The sequence below is a fragment of the Dermacentor variabilis genome, chromosome 8, assembly GCF_050947875.1.
Source record: "Dermacentor variabilis isolate Ectoservices chromosome 8, ASM5094787v1, whole genome shotgun sequence".
Lineage (NCBI taxonomy): Eukaryota > Metazoa > Arthropoda > Arachnida > Ixodida > Ixodidae > Dermacentor > Dermacentor variabilis.
The window spans coordinates 23,232,555-23,250,849 of NC_134575.1; the positions used below are offsets into that span (position 1 = coordinate 23,232,555).

Consider the following 18,295-nt stretch of genomic DNA (forward strand, 5'->3'; position numbering starts at 1 on the left):
CGAATAGCTTACTTTCTCAGGCGTTTTTATGCTTGTTAAGAGGTCAGTGGTCGGTCGTAAGTACTGTTGACGGGCAAGGAACACGTTCGTTCGTTCTTTTGATCTCTCGCCAGCTATATTTCGCCCGCTCTCTTTCGTTCCCTCGCTCGTTCGGGCTATTCGCTTGCACTGGCATTCATCGACGGTGGTTTCTGCACATATGTTTTCGTATACATTGTGCTCACAGTAGAATTCACCGCAACACTTTCCGCAGAGCACCGTTCCTATACAGTAACGGATGTACCGATGCATGGCTTCGATGCCATCGAAAGTGATGTTCGCTCTTTAACTCGATCCCTTTATTCGTGCGTAATATAGAATAAGCCTTATAGATACACCGCATGAGAATGCTTACAAAATAGAACAGGGGAAAGATTAAGGTGCCATCGGTAAAATACATCTCACTGTGTAAGAAACTGAAAAAAAAAAACGCGTAAGTGAACAAATCAATTAGGTCGGGCACTTCACTCAGTGTGTAGCAGCTCTTTGAATTTTGCTGTGTATCCTTGCGATGGCAAGTTGTTCCATTCTAAGATAGGGCGCGGTATGAATACATATGCAAAATGATATTGACACATCCATCGTTTCACATTTGCACTAGTGGTCATGACAAATACTGCAGGGCACTGAAAGAAATCGTCAGAAAGAATTGATAAAAGACGTATCATCGTCAGAAAGACGATAAAAGTTTACGAAAAAGCCAAAACTATAGTAGAGGATGCACTGTCAGAATCAGCACTAACACCCGCATGGTCTACTGACTGGCAGCGTTCCTCCGCAGTCGATGTGGAGCCGTTGTCCGCGTCGCAAAGAGCGGCTTCAATGTTACTACACTCGCGCACCATTCCTGCGTGGCGTGTTGCTGTGTCAACTTCGTTTGCAATCGTTCGTCTCTCCTGACGTGAGGTCAACACCACAAAAGGCTTCTTTTTCCTAGCCGAACTATTGCTCATGCAGGGCGAATACAGCAGCAATGGACACGAGTGCCGCTTGATAAATGGAGAATTCTCTCGCCAAGAACGGCGCCGTCGGAAACCCAGCACGCTATAACTGAACAGACACGGCCACACTGAAAACATTTTCGAAACTCACCCCTCGTTTTTAAGCTGACGTTTTTAATGCGTCGAGTTTGGTCAAAAATCTGAGACGTTGAATACTGAATGCGTTGAATACGACGTTTTGAAGACTGTGCTACGTGGGTACACATAGGTGTGAATTTTTCACCAGCATGCAGAAACACTTCCAAGTCCATTATCGTCTCAATTGTTCAACTTAGACAAAGCCTCACAGTCGCATAACTACCAACCGGGTTACGAAGACGACGCCACGTGTACGACGTCTCATGCGTCAACTACCGAAGGACTCCGACTCCGGTCAAGTCTCGAGTACACCTCTCCCTGACGAAGCGGCAGTCACAGCGGCTGCGTTTAGGACACGTGATTTCCTTCACTCTTAGAAAACGATATACCGACCACCTTCATGGTCACGCAAGAGGCATATATGCGAAGAGAAATCCTCACCATGTGTAGGTTGACCTGTCGGACCGTCACGCCCTCAGTACCCGTCGAAGTGATCGAAGCTGCGTCACTCGCCTGTCCCCGTTCTGATAACCGAAGTGTTCATCGGTAGTCTGATCTCCGTACCCTCGTCGGATTTCGCCTGCAACCCGGAACAGCCGACGCAGCCAGCGTGAGGGCCCCTAATCAAAAGGACGCGTCCGTGCTCGTTCGCTGGCCACGTCAGAAGAACGCTGGCAGGTCGGACGCTCGAGGCGAGCGCGAGTTAGCGCGAGCCCCGCAGGCCCCTCGACGCGCATGCTCACCCCGCGGTCTCCAGAGACGCGCAATTAGAAGCGCTAAAGACGAGGCCAAATGGACGCGCGAAGCACACACACCATCATGCTCCCTTCTATCGGCTTTGCCGGCTTTTCGCAGCATCTGGAATAGCACGAGAGCAGCTGTGCGCATACGACACCGTGTGCCGTAAGAACCAAGCTTAATTCAATGTTCACCACGTTTCGTGACGCCTTCAGCGCGTTGCTAAACTTATTGCTTCATTACGCGCCTTTGGGCGAAACTGCCTTTTACAGCGAAGCTGTTTATGCGGACCCTGTGACGTCGTGGTCAGACATCGCTTAGAGGGGCCACGTGAACTAGCGGGAGAAGAGCCCAGCAGGGGGAAAGGGGTTGGAGTTATCACTTTCCGGCACTTCTTGCCGAAGAAGTGCCGGCAGCCACGTTAATCGTCAAACCAATCCAACCAATCGTCAAAACGATTGCAGCGCCTGCATGTCCAGCAGGCGGCCTTCGCCCAATACACGGAGCTTTGGATTAGTGGTTCCGCACATTCCATCCCAGCTACAACTATAGGAAGACCAAGGGTAGTGCGTACTCCTGAGGAAGCGTCAGCGAGAGTTGCCTCGTGAACGCGTTCGTCGTAGGCCGACCCCGACCTGCGTGCCAGAGATGCCGAGTTTAAAACGACAGCGCTCCTAAAGCATGCTCACCACGCAAAGCACGCATAAGCGAAAATGAGGTGAACGAATCGTGAAAGAAAATGTTTTCAATATGCTATGGGTGCTATAACTTAAAACTATTCCAAACTTTTCTATTCCATTTCTGTCATTGGCCCTCCGCGATTGGTCAATAGCTTTTTGGACCAAGCCTACATCACCGTCACGAAGATCGCGATCGCTCCCTATCTGATATGACGTGTACACGCTGATTTTCGACCAGCCACCTCAAGCTAAGTAAGGGAAAGCGGACCAATTGCAGACGCCGGCATCAACCTCTTCATCCGGTTATCGATTTACAGTGCAGTGGCTCGGCCCCATCGAATCCCTCTACACTTGAGCGTGCTCCTCGCCTTTTGTCAGCCAATTAGGTAAGACAAGCCGCTCAGTGTAGGCAATGTTATTTGTTTTTCAAGCAAACAAAAGTGACCTATGAACGGGGAGCGCGTTTGATTGGTCTGTTCAAACAACCCTGCGGATGACCGCCCGATGCTTGCGTCGGCGGTTACGCAAATTTGACGTCAGGAGATTGGAATGAAAACATGTTGGAATAGTTTCAAGTTATAGGGCCCGTAGACTGCTTGCGAAGTTAACTTGCATGGTGTAACACTCGGCGTAACTAACACGGTCTCGCTGTTCGGCTACCTTTCGCGGACTGGAAGGTGGCGGTGGTTTCTAGTTTCTTCTTCGCTTCTACTCTTGCTGAAACCATAGAGTTTCCTACAAAATTACTAGAGGGAACTCTGGCGCTAGCGTCTACGTGAGCTACAATGGGAGTGGTTGTCCCAGCATGGGAATTATGGGAAGTACATGGATTTGCCTAAACTTCGTCCTTTTTGGCTTCAAACGGCTTTGTGACTTAGTAAACTCGTCATTTTCAACAGTTTATTGCGTAATAAATAATTAAATAAACATCATTAAAATTGCCCGACTGCAGGATTCGAACACAGGGACTCTAGTACAGAAGCCTGATATTGAAACCATTAAGCCACGGATGCATGCATCGACAAGCGAATGAAACTCACTTATGAATTTATCGCGGGCATGCCAGTGCTTTGAGACGCTTGGTGCGTTTCGATTTGGGCACATAAACAAGCTCAATCATTGCAATTAATAGCAATTGTACGCGTTCCCCGGCGTCTTCTACACTTCGAAGAATATAGATTGCGCTCAAATATACGACAATAAGATTTATATAGCGTAATATACAAAGCCACAAGAACGTTTGAATCCACAAGCACGAAGATCAGACAAATCCATGTACTTCCCATCATTCCCATTGTAGGACAACGACTGCAGCGCCAGAGTTCCCTCTAGTAATTTTGTAGGAAACTATGGCTGAAACGCTCATGCTATGGTGGGTTGGATGGCTCAGAAGACAAAGAAACTAGACGCTGGCCTCAGCCCACTCAATATTCCCGCGAGCTGGAAAGCAGAACTGTCGCACTGCGCACGTCCTGAAAACAGCGTTCCTCAGTGCAACACGTCGCTCTATACAGTCGAGCACCGGCGCGTGAACGCAGGATACAAAAACGTTCTGCAACGCGGCATAAGCATCACTAGACCCTGGCAACACATTTCTAAATTACGCGCACAGTTCACACCGCGTTACCACCGGTGGTACTAAACAGACCGAGTGACCAAAGGTGTAACGAACTCTGGAGGAGAGTATACATACTCCACCATAAAATTTTGCGCAATGACGCTGCTGTGCATCTGACTCCGCTATTCTCGGCCGATCTGTGTGGAAGATACTTCACAATTCGCGATAATGATGATGAAGAAATTTTACTAACAGGGAAAGGGGAGGGGAGTTAGGAAAAGGATGGTTGGATTCTAATTCCAGAATTCCGTTGGCTGAAGTCGCCGCCTCAGCCCTTTCCACGAGGGCTTGCTGCGCGATATTCAACGACGCTAGAACCGGACGCGCGTACGGCGTCTCGAGTCACGCCGTTCTGGCATTGCGGCAACTGTAGTAAAACAGTGTGCTATGAAGGCTATGGCTAGCAGGAAGCGACGACGCATCCGGTACTGCATTTTCGCGAAAATAAAGCAACTCTGAAAGTTATCTGTTCCTTCCATGCGAAGTCGCGTTCTCTTCTGCTAGCTCAACTTCAATTGTTGCAAAAATATTTAGCGTAGGTATACTGGCTAAGCGTCCCAATCTCCTGCAAACTAAAATTTGGCAGGCCTGTTCTAGCTCAGTAAGTACAAAATTGCCAACCGCCTTTTCTTACTCGAAATTCTTCCGATTATGCTTCGCCGGCAGCCCCCGACTGCTCGAGACGCTGCTTACGTAACGCTTATTGGCTGAAAGGGCCGCCTCGGGCTGTCCGGAACTGTCGGGGAAGGATAATCGCAGAGGTAAACTGTCCCGTCTCCTGCAGCTGTCAGGAAAATCGATTTCCACCTTGGTTGCCTCTCAGAAACGGGACGCTGGCTATGTCAAAGGAGTTCACACATCAAAATCGAAGGGTGGCCATATTTCACTGTTTTATTACACAGCATTTAGGGGACCACAATGATGACTGGCATAAGTACGATCGTGCACGCAATGATGAAGAATCACTCAATTTCTACCCCACAGATTCTGGTTTCAATATTCCCGCCGGCAGGGTGAATAACCTTTTGAGCGACGTAAATGTTAAGCGCACGACGTCGCGGAGGCCCCGTACAGACTAACAAAGCGTTGACGATAGCAAACTGGCGCGTCATGGAAGGTAGAAAAATACAGAATGGCGCATTACGTCACGCAGCGAGCCTTAGCGAACGCTCTGTGAAGCCACGGTGGTGGTCCAACACGAGAACTCTTGCGTCGAGATCACGGAACTAGAATGGCGATTCTGCTGAGAAGTTTGGTTCCCAGTGGCTACGCCAGTAGTTTTTATTCGGTATGCGTTCGTTCGGCTGCCCTGCCGCCTGCTCAGCGGGAACGCTAAAACCAAACGCGCATTTTGATGCGCGAGGTCGACGTGTTGGGCCACCAGGTTGGCTTCAAACGCGTTTCGGTATGCTCCGCTCCCTCCTATATACTTTTTCCTCTGTGCGACTCTTCGTCGGCTCAGTTTTACAGTGGCACCCATGCTTATCGACGCCGGAACTGCATAGGTGGGAAACGCGCACTTGCGTCTTCCAGCCGTGCTTTGGTAAAATCACGTGCAGCCGCTCTGGAAATGCGTCTCATCAGCGTCTCCATCAGGGTCTTTAACGCCAAGACTATTTGCTCTCAGCAATGACGTTTCTACTATGGATATCGCGAAGAATCCGGTGAAGGGAGCCGCGTTTAATTTCTGATCAAGAAAAATTGAACACTCTCCAAGCACAGTTACTTCCATATTTCTCAATTGTTCTTCATAATCCATTTTACTGTGAGCTGCCCACACTTCCAAGTCTAGTCCAGACCATATCACCCTGCACAGCTTCATTTGTAGTCTTCCCGTGAGCCGAAATAAATATACCATTTCGCACGTCTGCTGAGAATCATAGTTCGTGAAAGCTTTCCCTGTTGCCGAGCAAAGCTTATGATAAAGACAATTTACTCTAAATCTGGTGTCTAGACACCTTTAAAAGCACTGAGTAACGTGGCCGGGTGGCCGGCGTCGAGTGTCCTCCCATCCGCTCTCGCCGGCCACCTTCAGTTGTACCTGGAAATTTACTTTCCGTCGCATCCACAGAACCGGAAGCCCACTCGGTAAACTGAGGAAGGGAGGCAGGCACGCGAAGAGAGATGTCAAGCTTCAGCTCTTTATGCTTCAGCTTATAAGCAGAAGTAGGGTTAAAGAAGCCGCGGGAAGAAGGCAATATGGCGTCGTCAAAGATGGCCGTAGACAAAGAAAGAAGGCTTATAGGCCGACGCCAGCCTAAGCGTTCGAAGAGACCTCGTAGACAGGCGTAGAAACAGTAAATGGAGTGACGGAGATACGTAATGTCACTTACGACAGCTGAGGCACGGCAGGTTCTTCTACATAGTCCTCGTCGCCATTCTGTAGCGTCGCAACCGAAGCCGGCCGGCGGAGAGGCCCAGCGTCCGAGAGGATGACGCAGTCACGTTGGCGGAGCCGCTTCTACGTGGTGAGAGGGTCTGTGGCCAACATGGCGTTTATTCGACTTATATAACATTTCAAGGACAGGTGCCATCATGCCATTCGCTATCGCACAGGTGGCGTGATCAGACCTGATTGGTAGTACCTTTGCCTTTGGTAGTGAACAGGTGGCGCGAACACACCTCATTGGCCAATTGAATTCATACAAACGAACAGACATTGAGCTCGTGACTCCATCATGCGGACATTGCAGATAACAATGGTAGCGAGTCCTACTTATGACACCAGAGGACAGCACGACACTACAGTCGCCCTGAAACATGGAACCATAGAGTTTCACCATGGTTTCACACCTGGATGGAAATCTGGCGCCACCATCTACGGGAGATTCCTAAGGGGCACTGTGCTGTCATGGAATGATGGTATACGTGTCTGCGAGGCTTGTGTTCGCTGGTGTTGTAAGAGGCTTCGTCTAAAACGTGGATACGACTACACAAATGACGCGTTCTTAAAGTAAAGTCTTCATAAAAGGTTTTCATTCACGCATATTACATCTTCCAGTGATGTTTATTCATTTACGATGCATAACCAAGCGAAGAAAAACAAGAACAGATGACAAACCGTTTCAAAGCGAACGCGAATCTTGTCCTCTGTCCTTCAACTTTAGCAGCCCGCTGATACTTTTTTTACGTTTCATATAATTGTACATGCAACAACAAGCTGTCATAATTAGACAAAACATGTTTTTGTGTTATAATAAAGTTAAAACAGCTTTTTACGTGCTGTTTTAGTAGAAAATGAATCATTATGATAGACGGAACGGTGCTTGCCAGGCGCGTTTTCAAGGCGTCCTGGCTCTCCGAGATCGATGTAAATCCGAATTCACAATGTACCGGCATTCCCATGCCTACCACAGTGCAGCAGCGCCAGTGTTCCCCCTACGTAATATAGTGAGAAACTCACTGCGTGGAACCATACTAACTCTATGCGTGGAACAGCACTGTACTTGACTGTGGTCAAGTGGGCCGAATAGCACTCTCTCTCTCTCTCTCTCTGAAGTACCGCGTGTGGAAAAATTGTGCGAGGGCGCTGGGAGCGAACTGTGATTGGGGCGGAGACGCGTTTCGCGGCAGGTTCAACGAAATTTCGCACTCGGACGCTGAGACCGATTGCGCGCGTACGCTCTTATAATGCGGGTTTATTTCATCTGCAAATTGACACTCTTTTCGGTACGTATTGATATTGGATGCGTGGGTTACGCAACATGAAGTGTTCAATTTCGCTGTCGTTGTCAAGTGCGTCATCTGCTAGCGAAAGCGCGTTCGGTGCGCGGATGCTAGCGAAAATTCAGTTTTTCTCGCAGAAAGTCTGTACAGTAAAATTTTTTTATGGGTTTACTTGCTTTGGTGCGCCGGCAGATACCTGTCGGCCGCTACCGATTGTAGTTTTTATCCAGGCGAATCGTTATTTGTAACACTGTTTTCTGAAAGTAACACGTAATTTTTGCCACAGAAGCCGCCTATCTGCAACGTGAAGCTACGTAAGAAAATCTTATTGATATGGTGTAATTTTACGTGCGCTTCTTGTTAGTGAAATATTGACCAGGGACGATGATCAAAGCAAACAATGTTATAGTAAAATAAACCAGTAACTGCGTGGTGCGAAGAGATGCAGATGACCAATGTACTTCTGGGTAAATCTAAAGGCACAATATAAGGGCTTACATATATACCCCCGACATATATGTAAGAGAAAAATTATGAAGTAATATAAATGCGCTGATTGAAAAAGTGAAAACTCCCGACCGGAATAAGCGTATTTTTTTTTAAAGCTGCGCCAGCCCCAGGTGAACCAATCGACTTTGCGAGAAAAGGAATCAACGCAATTATAGGTCGTTCATATGAAGAACAGTGTTAAGGAAAAGAGACTGCCTATGCACTCAGACTGAATCGGGGAGACCGGAAAGTCTTTACCAATGTCATCTCTGTGGCTTGCTTGGCTATCGCCTTCAACTTGCCAACGTGCCAGCAACGTGACTGTGAAGTAGAAACATACGTATATAATCTAATCGAACATTGCATCCGACTGTTTTCAATTTGTTAAATCGCACGCTTAGGCTCGACAAAGAAAAGTTTCAGTCGACATTTAGTAGTAGATTAATTAGACGAGTGGTTTAAACAGAGCGTTAATAATTAGTCATATTTTGTAATACTAGCTCACGAATGAAGACAACCGTTCTTCGAGTCCCTATGTTTGAAAATAAATGCTTGAAAATAAATGCTTAGTTTACAAGACCACATGGTGACTTAGAATTGTTATGCATGCATCTTACCTTGTCTCAAAGTGTTGTGCAGGAAAATATCAACACAATTTGCCAGGAACCAAGGTGTCAGGATGCCATCTTCTTTTAAATTTTTTCATCAGCATATACACCGGCTTATCACAAAAAAAAAAGTAAACGGCATCGGCGGTGCGCCTGAGATCACGACGCCTATGTTATAAAGGGGAACGGTGCCAGTTGTGACCTTACGTACAGTTGAGAGAGGCTGAAATTCATAGTAAAATCTGTGTTCCCGCAGATCGATGTCTCGCCTCCTTCATTACGTAGAATTATTTATCTCTTAAACAAAAAAGGTCACTAAACATTCAAGAACATAACTCAATATACACGCTTTGCGTGTATTCGGCTCAGTATGAGAATCGAAGGAATTTTCAGCTCGACTCAACAGATTTCTCTGTTTACAATTAGATAGGCGCTAACGCGGTAAATATCTACGTCGAGACTTCCTATAAATGTCGGAATTATTTTTCACGGCTTTAACCACACCGATCTTTATAAACACCGTTTGATATAACAGTATGTTTTTTGATCACGGTTTGAAGCCGCCATCTTTAGAGATCTGGCCGAACCAATCGGACAATGACAGTCTATACGATATTGCGTTAGCATTAAGAAAATATAGGCACACGACCTATTACCACCGTCGGAACAAGTTATGTGTGAGGCGCGTATTGCAGCTAGACTCCTCTTTCGCGCTTCTCTACGAACACTCGGCGCCCTCTAGCGCCGCCGCCGCAAACCTTACGGTGGCCTCCGAAATGCATGGCGCACCGGTGCATGCGAACGCTGCGTGTCGCGTCATGCGGCCACCGGGCTCCTCTCTCGCGCTTCTTTATGGACACGCTGCGCCATCTAACGGCGTTGCCGAGAAGTCCACGCAAGGCCTCCGAGACCAGAAGCGTGGCGCGCCAGTTCCTGCTACCACTGAGAATTGTTCCCTCGATTGTCGCACGCTCAGTGGCATAAACTCAGTGGCCGAAGTTGGCGAGAGGTTCATACCCAGGGTGTTCACGGCGCAGCTCGCCAAATCGTTGGCGTGAAAGGCGTTCGTTGAAAAGTGGCACCTACCCACTGCAATTGTGGCACAGCCTGCTAAGGCATCCAGTTGTGGCCCTTGAGGAACCCTTGTGACCTGGATACTCAGCTTCGCAGAAATTTAAGGGACCTTTCTGCCATTCTAGAGTGGTACATTGCAAGTGGCGCATACTTAGTTTGCCAAGATAGCGTCATAGACGTTCTTTGAAGAGCGGCATTCAGCTAGCGGCACATGCCCAGTGACTCAAGTTGGCATCAAACACGTTCATCGAAGACCAGCGCTGACCGAGTTGCACATACAGAGTGCTCCAAGAGTTTACTCGAACTGGGGTGCCAACCCAGTACCGCATCTACAGTGCCTCACGTAAGATAGCTTTGTTGAAGATAAGCACGTATGGTCGCATTGGCACATATTTTGTGACCAAAGTTCATTCAATGGTTGGTTTTGAACACTATTACTTTCGCCCAGCAGCCTGATGCACTACCCGTTCCACCACAGACTACTCAGGGACTCAGGTAGGCGGGGAAACGGTTAGATACACACATAGATATATATACATATACAGGGTGTCCCATGTAACTTGAGCCAAGATTTTAAGAATGAAAGGAGCGTCGGAAGCGAATTGAACCGAACGCATATCATTCGCACTGGCCTATAGTAACTCAATTTCTTTTCCGTAACTTGCTAATTAATTAGGTTTAATTATAAACCCAACTTTTTATTTATTGGCTGAGGCCCCATGTTTGACACGCATATTTGTAGAGCACATTCGGGAACTACCGATCGAGTTATTTCTTATAGGATATGTCTGACGTAGTTCCTTTTCTCCGGGTTGCAAAGAAAGCCCGCGAAATATGAAAAAAAAAGCCACGTGACGGAGCGGTTGCGCAGTGGTATCGTGCGTTCGGTGAACAAGGCCAGCTCACGTCGGTTGACAGCGCCAGTGCATGCTGCTGGCCGAGAGCTTCCTAGGAGATAAAGAACGTCCTGCCGCTTCCCCGTCGCCAGTCACGATGCAGCCGACCTTGTTCACCGAATGCACGCTTGAGAGCAACACGTTACCACTGCGCAACCGCTCCGTCACATGCTTTAGTTTTTTTCATATTTCGCGGGCTTTCTTTGCAATCCGGAAAAAGGGACTACGTGAGGCGTATTGTGCAGGAAATAACTCGATCGGTGGTTTCTGCAGGTGCTTTACAAATCTGCGTATCATACTTGGGGTGCTCAGCCAAGAATTGAAAAGTTATGTAATTAAACTTAATTAATTAGTGAGTTACGGGGAAAAGGAAAAAAATTGCCTGAGTTACTATAGGCCAGTGCGAATAGTATGCGTTCGGTTCAATTCGCTTCCAACGCGCCTTTCATTTTTAAAATCTTGGCCCAAGTTACGGGGGACACCCTGTATACAAACATATATAAACAGATAGATAGCCCCCAAAGGGTGCGTGATGTTCCTTGGGAATGGTGACGCAAAATATAGGTTATTTGCCGATAGTCTTACGAGTTTTCAGATTCTCGTCGGTTATCATGGAATGGCGTCTGGATTGTGCTACAAAAGAAGTACACAAGAAGAAACGAAGGCGAAGACAAGCGCTTGTCTTGGTCTTTTCTTGTGTCCTTGCTTTGCTGCGCTGTCGAGACACCATTCTCCGATGCCCTACCAACAAGTCCATATCGCCACACTCGTCTCGTCGGTTCTCCTTCGTCCTCATCTCTGCCCGTCATTCGTCTCAATGTGACGACGGAGACACGTGATTCTGAATGCACAAAACCATGATGCAACTTCTCCTAAATCACCACTTATGTAGACGAGCGACGAGTGTGGGTGTCTAAGCGAGCCCCACATTGGTTTACAGGGGGGAAGGCGGGCGGATTCGATTCCGACTGCCGGTAAGCATCGTGGTCCAGGTTGAATCCGGGTGTCCTCCCACTCCTCCCTACCGATTCCCGAATCGGTAGGGTGGGAGGACCACCCGGTAGGGGTGGTTTGATGCCACTATATAAGCAACAGCATTGCTGCTTGAATCCGTCAGGACAAGCGTTCGCACGCAGATGATAAAATAGGCATTCTCCTATGATAATGTGGACGCGAACGGCGCTACAGACGCATGGTATAGACCTCTAAAAAAATGACATAAAGGATTATTTTTTCCCTAGAGGAATTGGAAGGCATTTACTGCTATTAATCTTTTAGCGAAACCTTCGTAAAAAGCTGACAATTAAGAAATCCCATTTGTATGTTTGATACGCCACAGCAGCCATAGTTTACAAAACTTCGACAAGCGTTTTTTTTTTATGAAGAGCCATAATTATTGTAAACTTCGTGCTTCCATAAATTAAAGCTTACAGAAAATTGAGGCATTAAGTCAATATTCTGCGTCTACAGAACGTAAAATTCAGCTTTCTCGCTCATATACAACAAACTTTATTGATATCGTTTCAGCGGGTGTTTATTTAGAGCAGCTTTTCTGAGTTTTACATGCATTCGAACATAGAAATTGGGGTTGTCCCCACGGTAACGACTTGAGCTCCCAGCCTTCCGTTTATTCATTGTCGTCGTCTCTGTGAATCATTTGCCACAAGGTGGCAATGCGTAGACGTGATCCCAAACACACCAAACCGTGAGTTAATCTATTTCAAATCATCACTGCTGTAGACGGAAGAACAACGAGCGCGGATGTCTAAACGAGCTGAACTCGCCGTTTACACGGGGGAAGATGAAAAAGTTTAAAACACCGCTGCCGGATCACGATTGGTCCATTCTGGCACGTGTGAGCCCCAGTGTACGGCACGATGGATCAGTTAGGACCAGTGTCCACATAGAGATGATAAAATAGGCATTCTCCTGATTCAATGTGGACGCAAACATCTCTACTACAAACACAAATACGATTGAGAAAAAGTTTTTTCTAAGAACAGTGAGAGGTGTTTGCTTGAGTCGTTGTTGTGCGCCATATTTTATAACCTCTGAGAGGGTTGAGCATTGTCATTTCCTCACATGGCAAATCGCATTGTGGCAGAAGTATTAAACTTGAACTGAATTATGGAGCTGTACGTGCCAAAAGCACACTTGGACTATGAGGCAAGCCGTAGTCGAGGACTCCGGATTAATTTTGACACCGTGATGTTCTTTGACGTGTCCCTAAATATAAGTGCACACGCGTTTTCTATTTCGCCGCCGTCGAAATGCGGCTGCCGTGATTGGGATCACATTCACGAACTCTAGCGATGCCATAGCTGTCAGGCTAACGTAGCAGCCGCAGTAGTGTTGATTTGAGGATCGACCGCTTCCGTAGTGTAATTAGTAATTCCAGCGGTGCGCTTTAATTAATGCGGCTCTGCTACTGCACGCCCTGCGTAAGTTGCCCACTTGGAGTATTTGCATGGCGTTTATTTTTCAGAAATAGCAGCAGGGTACTGTACCGTACAATAAACTTAAGCTTATCCTGTTTCCTCGCAACCGCTGTCATATAGTAGTGGGGTTTCCTTGCCTTCTCATGTCACCTCCCCCACCATTTTTTATATGAGAACTGCCTATTCTCCTCCCTCTCCGTCTTCTTCCCCTCTCTACAGATTTATCTGCGTCCCCTGTGGCCTCACACGGTAGTAGAAAGGGAAGCGCTGCAGTTTCTGCAATGCTTCTGAGGGTAGTCACGGATAATTACAGCTGTCAAGCGGCTAATGCGGCTCCAGAGGGCATTGTGCAGATTCGGGCACGGTAGGGTAAAAAGGAGTTTCTCCCGTCGCCTTTCCTCTCTTATTCGCGCTGTCATCTATATACACGCTCTGAACCACTCCCCGAGGCGGTGTGCGCGACAGCAGCCCACAGCAGCAGCAGCAGCAGTGGGAAAGTCGAAAGAAGAGGCTAAGAAAGGTTCGCCTTAAAATTGAATACTACAAGCCGCTGTCGATCACCAAGAAGAGAATGGCCTTGCATCACCCCGTTTACACCCCCAGAGCAGGTCGCCATATGTCCACTAGGGGCACGGTGCGTCTATGTTGTTGACATACATTAAGACGTATACCCTATTGGCGCTTACTTATAGTGGGCTTGCACAAAGTTCACATATTGTTAACGCGTGAAATATCAAAACCAATGAATAAAACCAGGCGAAGGAAAAAAAAAGCTGGCGCCGTCTTTTCGGGTTTAAGACGGCGCACCGATGAGTGCGTATCGGTTCAAGTGCTTCTTGAGCATGCAGGGGTTCCTTCTAGTCCATATGCACTTTGCTGCCATAGTGCCGGATCATCCGCTTGCGCTTCAGACAGCGAGCCTGTGGTGCGGAGCTTGTTCCCGAAGAATTATCAAAGCCCTTCTACGCCGACGGAGCCACCGTCAAATTTCCTTCGCGGTCACTTGTCACTTTCGTGGCTGGGTTCTAGACCAAGAGAAACACTCCCGTTCCAGCACTGACATATTTCGCTCCAGAGCATATAAAGACCAGCTACAGGGCTTAACGTCATATTTACACTGATGGCTCCGTTACGCCTACGTTATCTGCCATTGGGTGTGGATCCCTTCTGCGAGTGTTTCCATCTCTGCCACACTCAGTCACCGCACTTCAGCTACAGCTACTGAACTAGCAGGAAGTCTTGGGCCATCTTCACCGACACAAGAGCGGCCTTGGAGTGCCTGAAGTCGCCACGTACGCAGGGCCAACTCATCATGGACATCAGCCGACTATGAAATAAAGCCTGCGAACTGCATCATAGCGTTGTGCTGCAGTGGTTACCAGTCCACTATAGAATACGCGGCAACGTCCGAGCTGACCGTGCTGCAAAAGTTGGACACGGCACTTCGAGAGAAATGGTCCTCATAACTTTCTCGTGAAAAGAAGCGGCGTCACTCTTATGCGCAGAGGCTTGCCGTTTCCAGCGATCCCTCTGGACCGATGCAAGCAGTCAGTACGGACCCCTATACAAAATTGATCGATCGGGACCTTTTAAATCTCGCGAGGCCTCAATAGACAAGACCTAACATGCCTACACCGTATCGGACTCAATGTGGCCTACACGAAATACTTCAAGAGCAAGATTCAACTGACAGACTCTTCAATGCGCTTTGAATCCACGAAGACCTGCAACATGTTCTGTCTGACTGCTGCCGCTATGAGATTTGAAGGCGGCACTGCATCATCAATGGGACTCGAGCGTGGAACTCCACCACATTCCCGGTCCGTGGTACAGCACCACCTGCTCGTTACGCGCCACGAGAGCGTTGCTGATATTCTTGCGGAACGCCACCCTTGGATACAGAAACTAAGCAACAAATGGCGATCGATACGCATGCACCATTAATAATTACCTGACATATAGAGGTTCCACGTAGACCCAACGACACCAGCAACAATGAAAAGAACACATTTGCTTGCGCTGATGCTGTTTTAGATGACACTCAAATGTTTGCTCCTGTGGGAGTTTGCCCATTTATTACATTTCCGTTAACAAAGCCGAAACAAAAATGTTACACGCACAAGTTGCCACGGATAGTTATCACATATTCCATATTAATGATTTCTCTCGTTGAAGAATCATAGCCTGTCAAAGCAGTGCAAAGGTTGAGTGAATATTTATATTTGATGCATCACGTAAAAAAGCTGGACTGGCATGCAGTAACTCATAGTTAGGCAGCACTTTAGGTAAGCACTTATGCGCAGTTTTTCTTGGTGTGGGTGCCAAGACGTGTTAACCATTCCTCATATAATCTGTAGCGTGTTTCTTCAGGTCTGATCTTCAGCACCAGTACGAGTTCGCTGCCCGAAGATTCTCGTTGAATTCTTCCTAACGTTGCTGTCCTTGTGCACGTGTTATCCGCCATTCCAAGCTGCGGTAAAAGAGCACATATAGTTGTCTGTAGAGCTCCGAGAGTTCTGAAGACAGAGACATCAGGTGCCTTGAGTGCGCTTACAAAATGAAACTACGCATTGACGGAGGTGATATTTCTTGCACCACCACTTTTGCACTAGTATAGTTGAAGTATTTCTTGAATGCGACGCACGTTATCTTTTTTTCGTTCCAATAAGGAAGGGTTATAGATGGTGGTATAATAGAACTGGCCTAGTGAATTGTTCAGAAAAGAACGTTCCTGAAAAGAAGTGACAGAATGTAATCTTCTAAAATATAGCTGTACCATCTATATATGTTGCCCACCTACAATTAATAAAATTGCCTTAGTTTGAAGACACTGCAATCTCTAAACTGCATTACATTCAGTTAAGAGCATTGCCTTCGTAATTACGCAGACTCTACCTACCTGTTTATTTCCACATCTTTATACTAATACCAGCTTGTTTCTTTGATTGGCTGAATTAACCTTTAAGAAACCACAGTACCAGTGTCCATCCTCTGCACTTTGTGTTATGTGTTTCGTGTTTTTTATGCCTCGAAAATATTTCGCTAGACTAAAAGAAACAATTTGGCTAGTTAACTTGTAAAGTTGTTTCCTTTTCTAAGTGATTCGCAGAATAATTCACTGCTATTCAGCTTGTATTCTAAATAGAATATGTTCCCGGACTTTCACAATACTGAACTTCAAACTGTGCAATGCCGTGCTCAAATACGTAGTTTATAGTTGGTGAAATGTGTGCGTATTCAGTGCTCATGAGATTAACCCAGTCATTTCAAGTATGCTACGTCTGTTCTTCGCATTTACACTCGTCATTGAATAAGGGAAAACGTATTGTGTACTGAAGCCAAGGAATGTCAAGGACGCAAATAATTAAAAAATATTTAAACGAGGAAATTAGATGGCTTGTGGAGACAGAAATTTGCCGTATGCCATATATCATAAATTATTAGCTTTATATCACACAAAGCGAAAGTCACCAGCGCTGCATGATTATCAACAACCCATTGATTTACTTGCAGTGATGAATCTACAATTTTTTAACAGACATAGTTAGCTTTTTGCACCAAGTTTGTAAGCTTTTTTTCCCGCAACTACACTAAATCGTTAGGCTTAGGGTGGATGAAGGTGGCACCTACTGAGTTGAAGGAAATCGTCGGGTCGAAGGTTTTGAGGAGCCCTACCTTCATGATTAGCGCGAGTAATTACAATGCGAATGCAAGGAAAAGACAATGCACACGGACACAAATGTAAACATTATAGGGGCATTGCGTTGCGTCTATATTCTTGGGCTGTGTTCTTTTCTCAAATTCCAGCTGAAACTTTCTATATTAAACGGCGTGTGACCCTTGTGATTTGATAGTTTGTACAGGGGTTTCCTTTATATTTTACTATTTGTTGAACCAAACACTGTCGTAAAGCAAATTGCAGGCAGCTACTACAAGTATGAAATTCATGTATGAAAGTATGAAATTATGAAAGCAAGTATGAAATTCAAAATTGGCTATGTGTAAACAACGCAAACTCGAAAAACAAACGTTTACTTTGATTACGGTGTCTATTACATAATTTATTGTGAGAAATTTTTGGGACAAACAAATAAAGGAAACTGCCGACATATGAGCTGGACACGCTTTGCGACTATCGGAAGCACGGCAGCCTCATTCAGTGCCCTTGGTGAATGACTTGACGAAAGGCAGCACCTTTCATGAAACCGCTGCAATTTCGGGGTAACTTATAAGCCAAACAACCAAACTTTTGTGTTCTTATTCTCACGTTGATGAATTGGTCGTGGACACAGTGCAACAAACGACACATTCCTTTACTAATGCAACGTTGATACTAATGTGGCTAAATTGCCTTTATTTTTTTCCACAACACAAAATTGGGGCAAGGACCGCACACTAACAGCTACAAACCTGTAATTGGAGTGTGCCTGAGCCCCCAACATAGAGAGAGAGAGGGGGGGCTCTTTATTAGAAAAACAGAGAATTTTTGCCAGCGCGTATATAACCGCTGGCATGCTACTCTGTGTAGGGATGGGGAATGGGATTAAAGGATTCCGGAAGAGGGTGGGAGAAAAACAGCATAAAAATAAATATGAAATGTCCGAGTGGACCCGATACTAATATTTACCGGTGACATGGCGGGTAAATTTAAGCTTTTGTATATGAAGGGTGCAATTTTTTAAAGCTTTCCTATTAGACCAATTTCTGATAAGTAAATACGTTGCAGAGAAGCAAAAAACGAAAACCATCATTATCATCATACATACATACATACATACATACATACATACATACATACATACATACATACATACATACATACATACATACATACATACATACATACATACATACATACATACATACATACATACATACATACATACATACATACAAGAGTACATTCAAACGGATCGCAATTTTTAAGAGTAAACATTCATATATACGCCATTAAAATGTTTCAACGTCTG

General features: G+C 46.2%; 1 protein-coding gene and 1 long non-coding RNA gene across 4 annotated transcripts in view; both read right to left on the minus strand.

Annotated features, from left to right (window-relative positions):
- Positions 1–6,656, minus strand: part of LOC142589818 (uncharacterized) — a 33,620-nt gene extending 26,964 nt beyond the window's left edge. For all 3 annotated transcript variants that reach the window (XR_012829975.1, XM_075701399.1, XM_075701398.1), the window contains exon 1: positions 6,488–6,656. The gene's annotated coding sequence lies outside the window, so the exon portion shown is untranslated. The remainder of the gene's footprint in view (positions 1–6,487) is intronic.
- An 8,867-nt stretch (positions 6,657–15,523) lies between these two features.
- Positions 15,524–18,295, minus strand: part of LOC142590957 (uncharacterized) — a 10,135-nt gene continuing 7,363 nt past the window's right edge. Inside the window, exon 2 of the long non-coding RNA XR_012830294.1 lies at positions 15,524–15,795. This is a non-coding gene — a long non-coding RNA (uncharacterized LOC142590957). The remainder of the gene's footprint in view (positions 15,796–18,295) is intronic.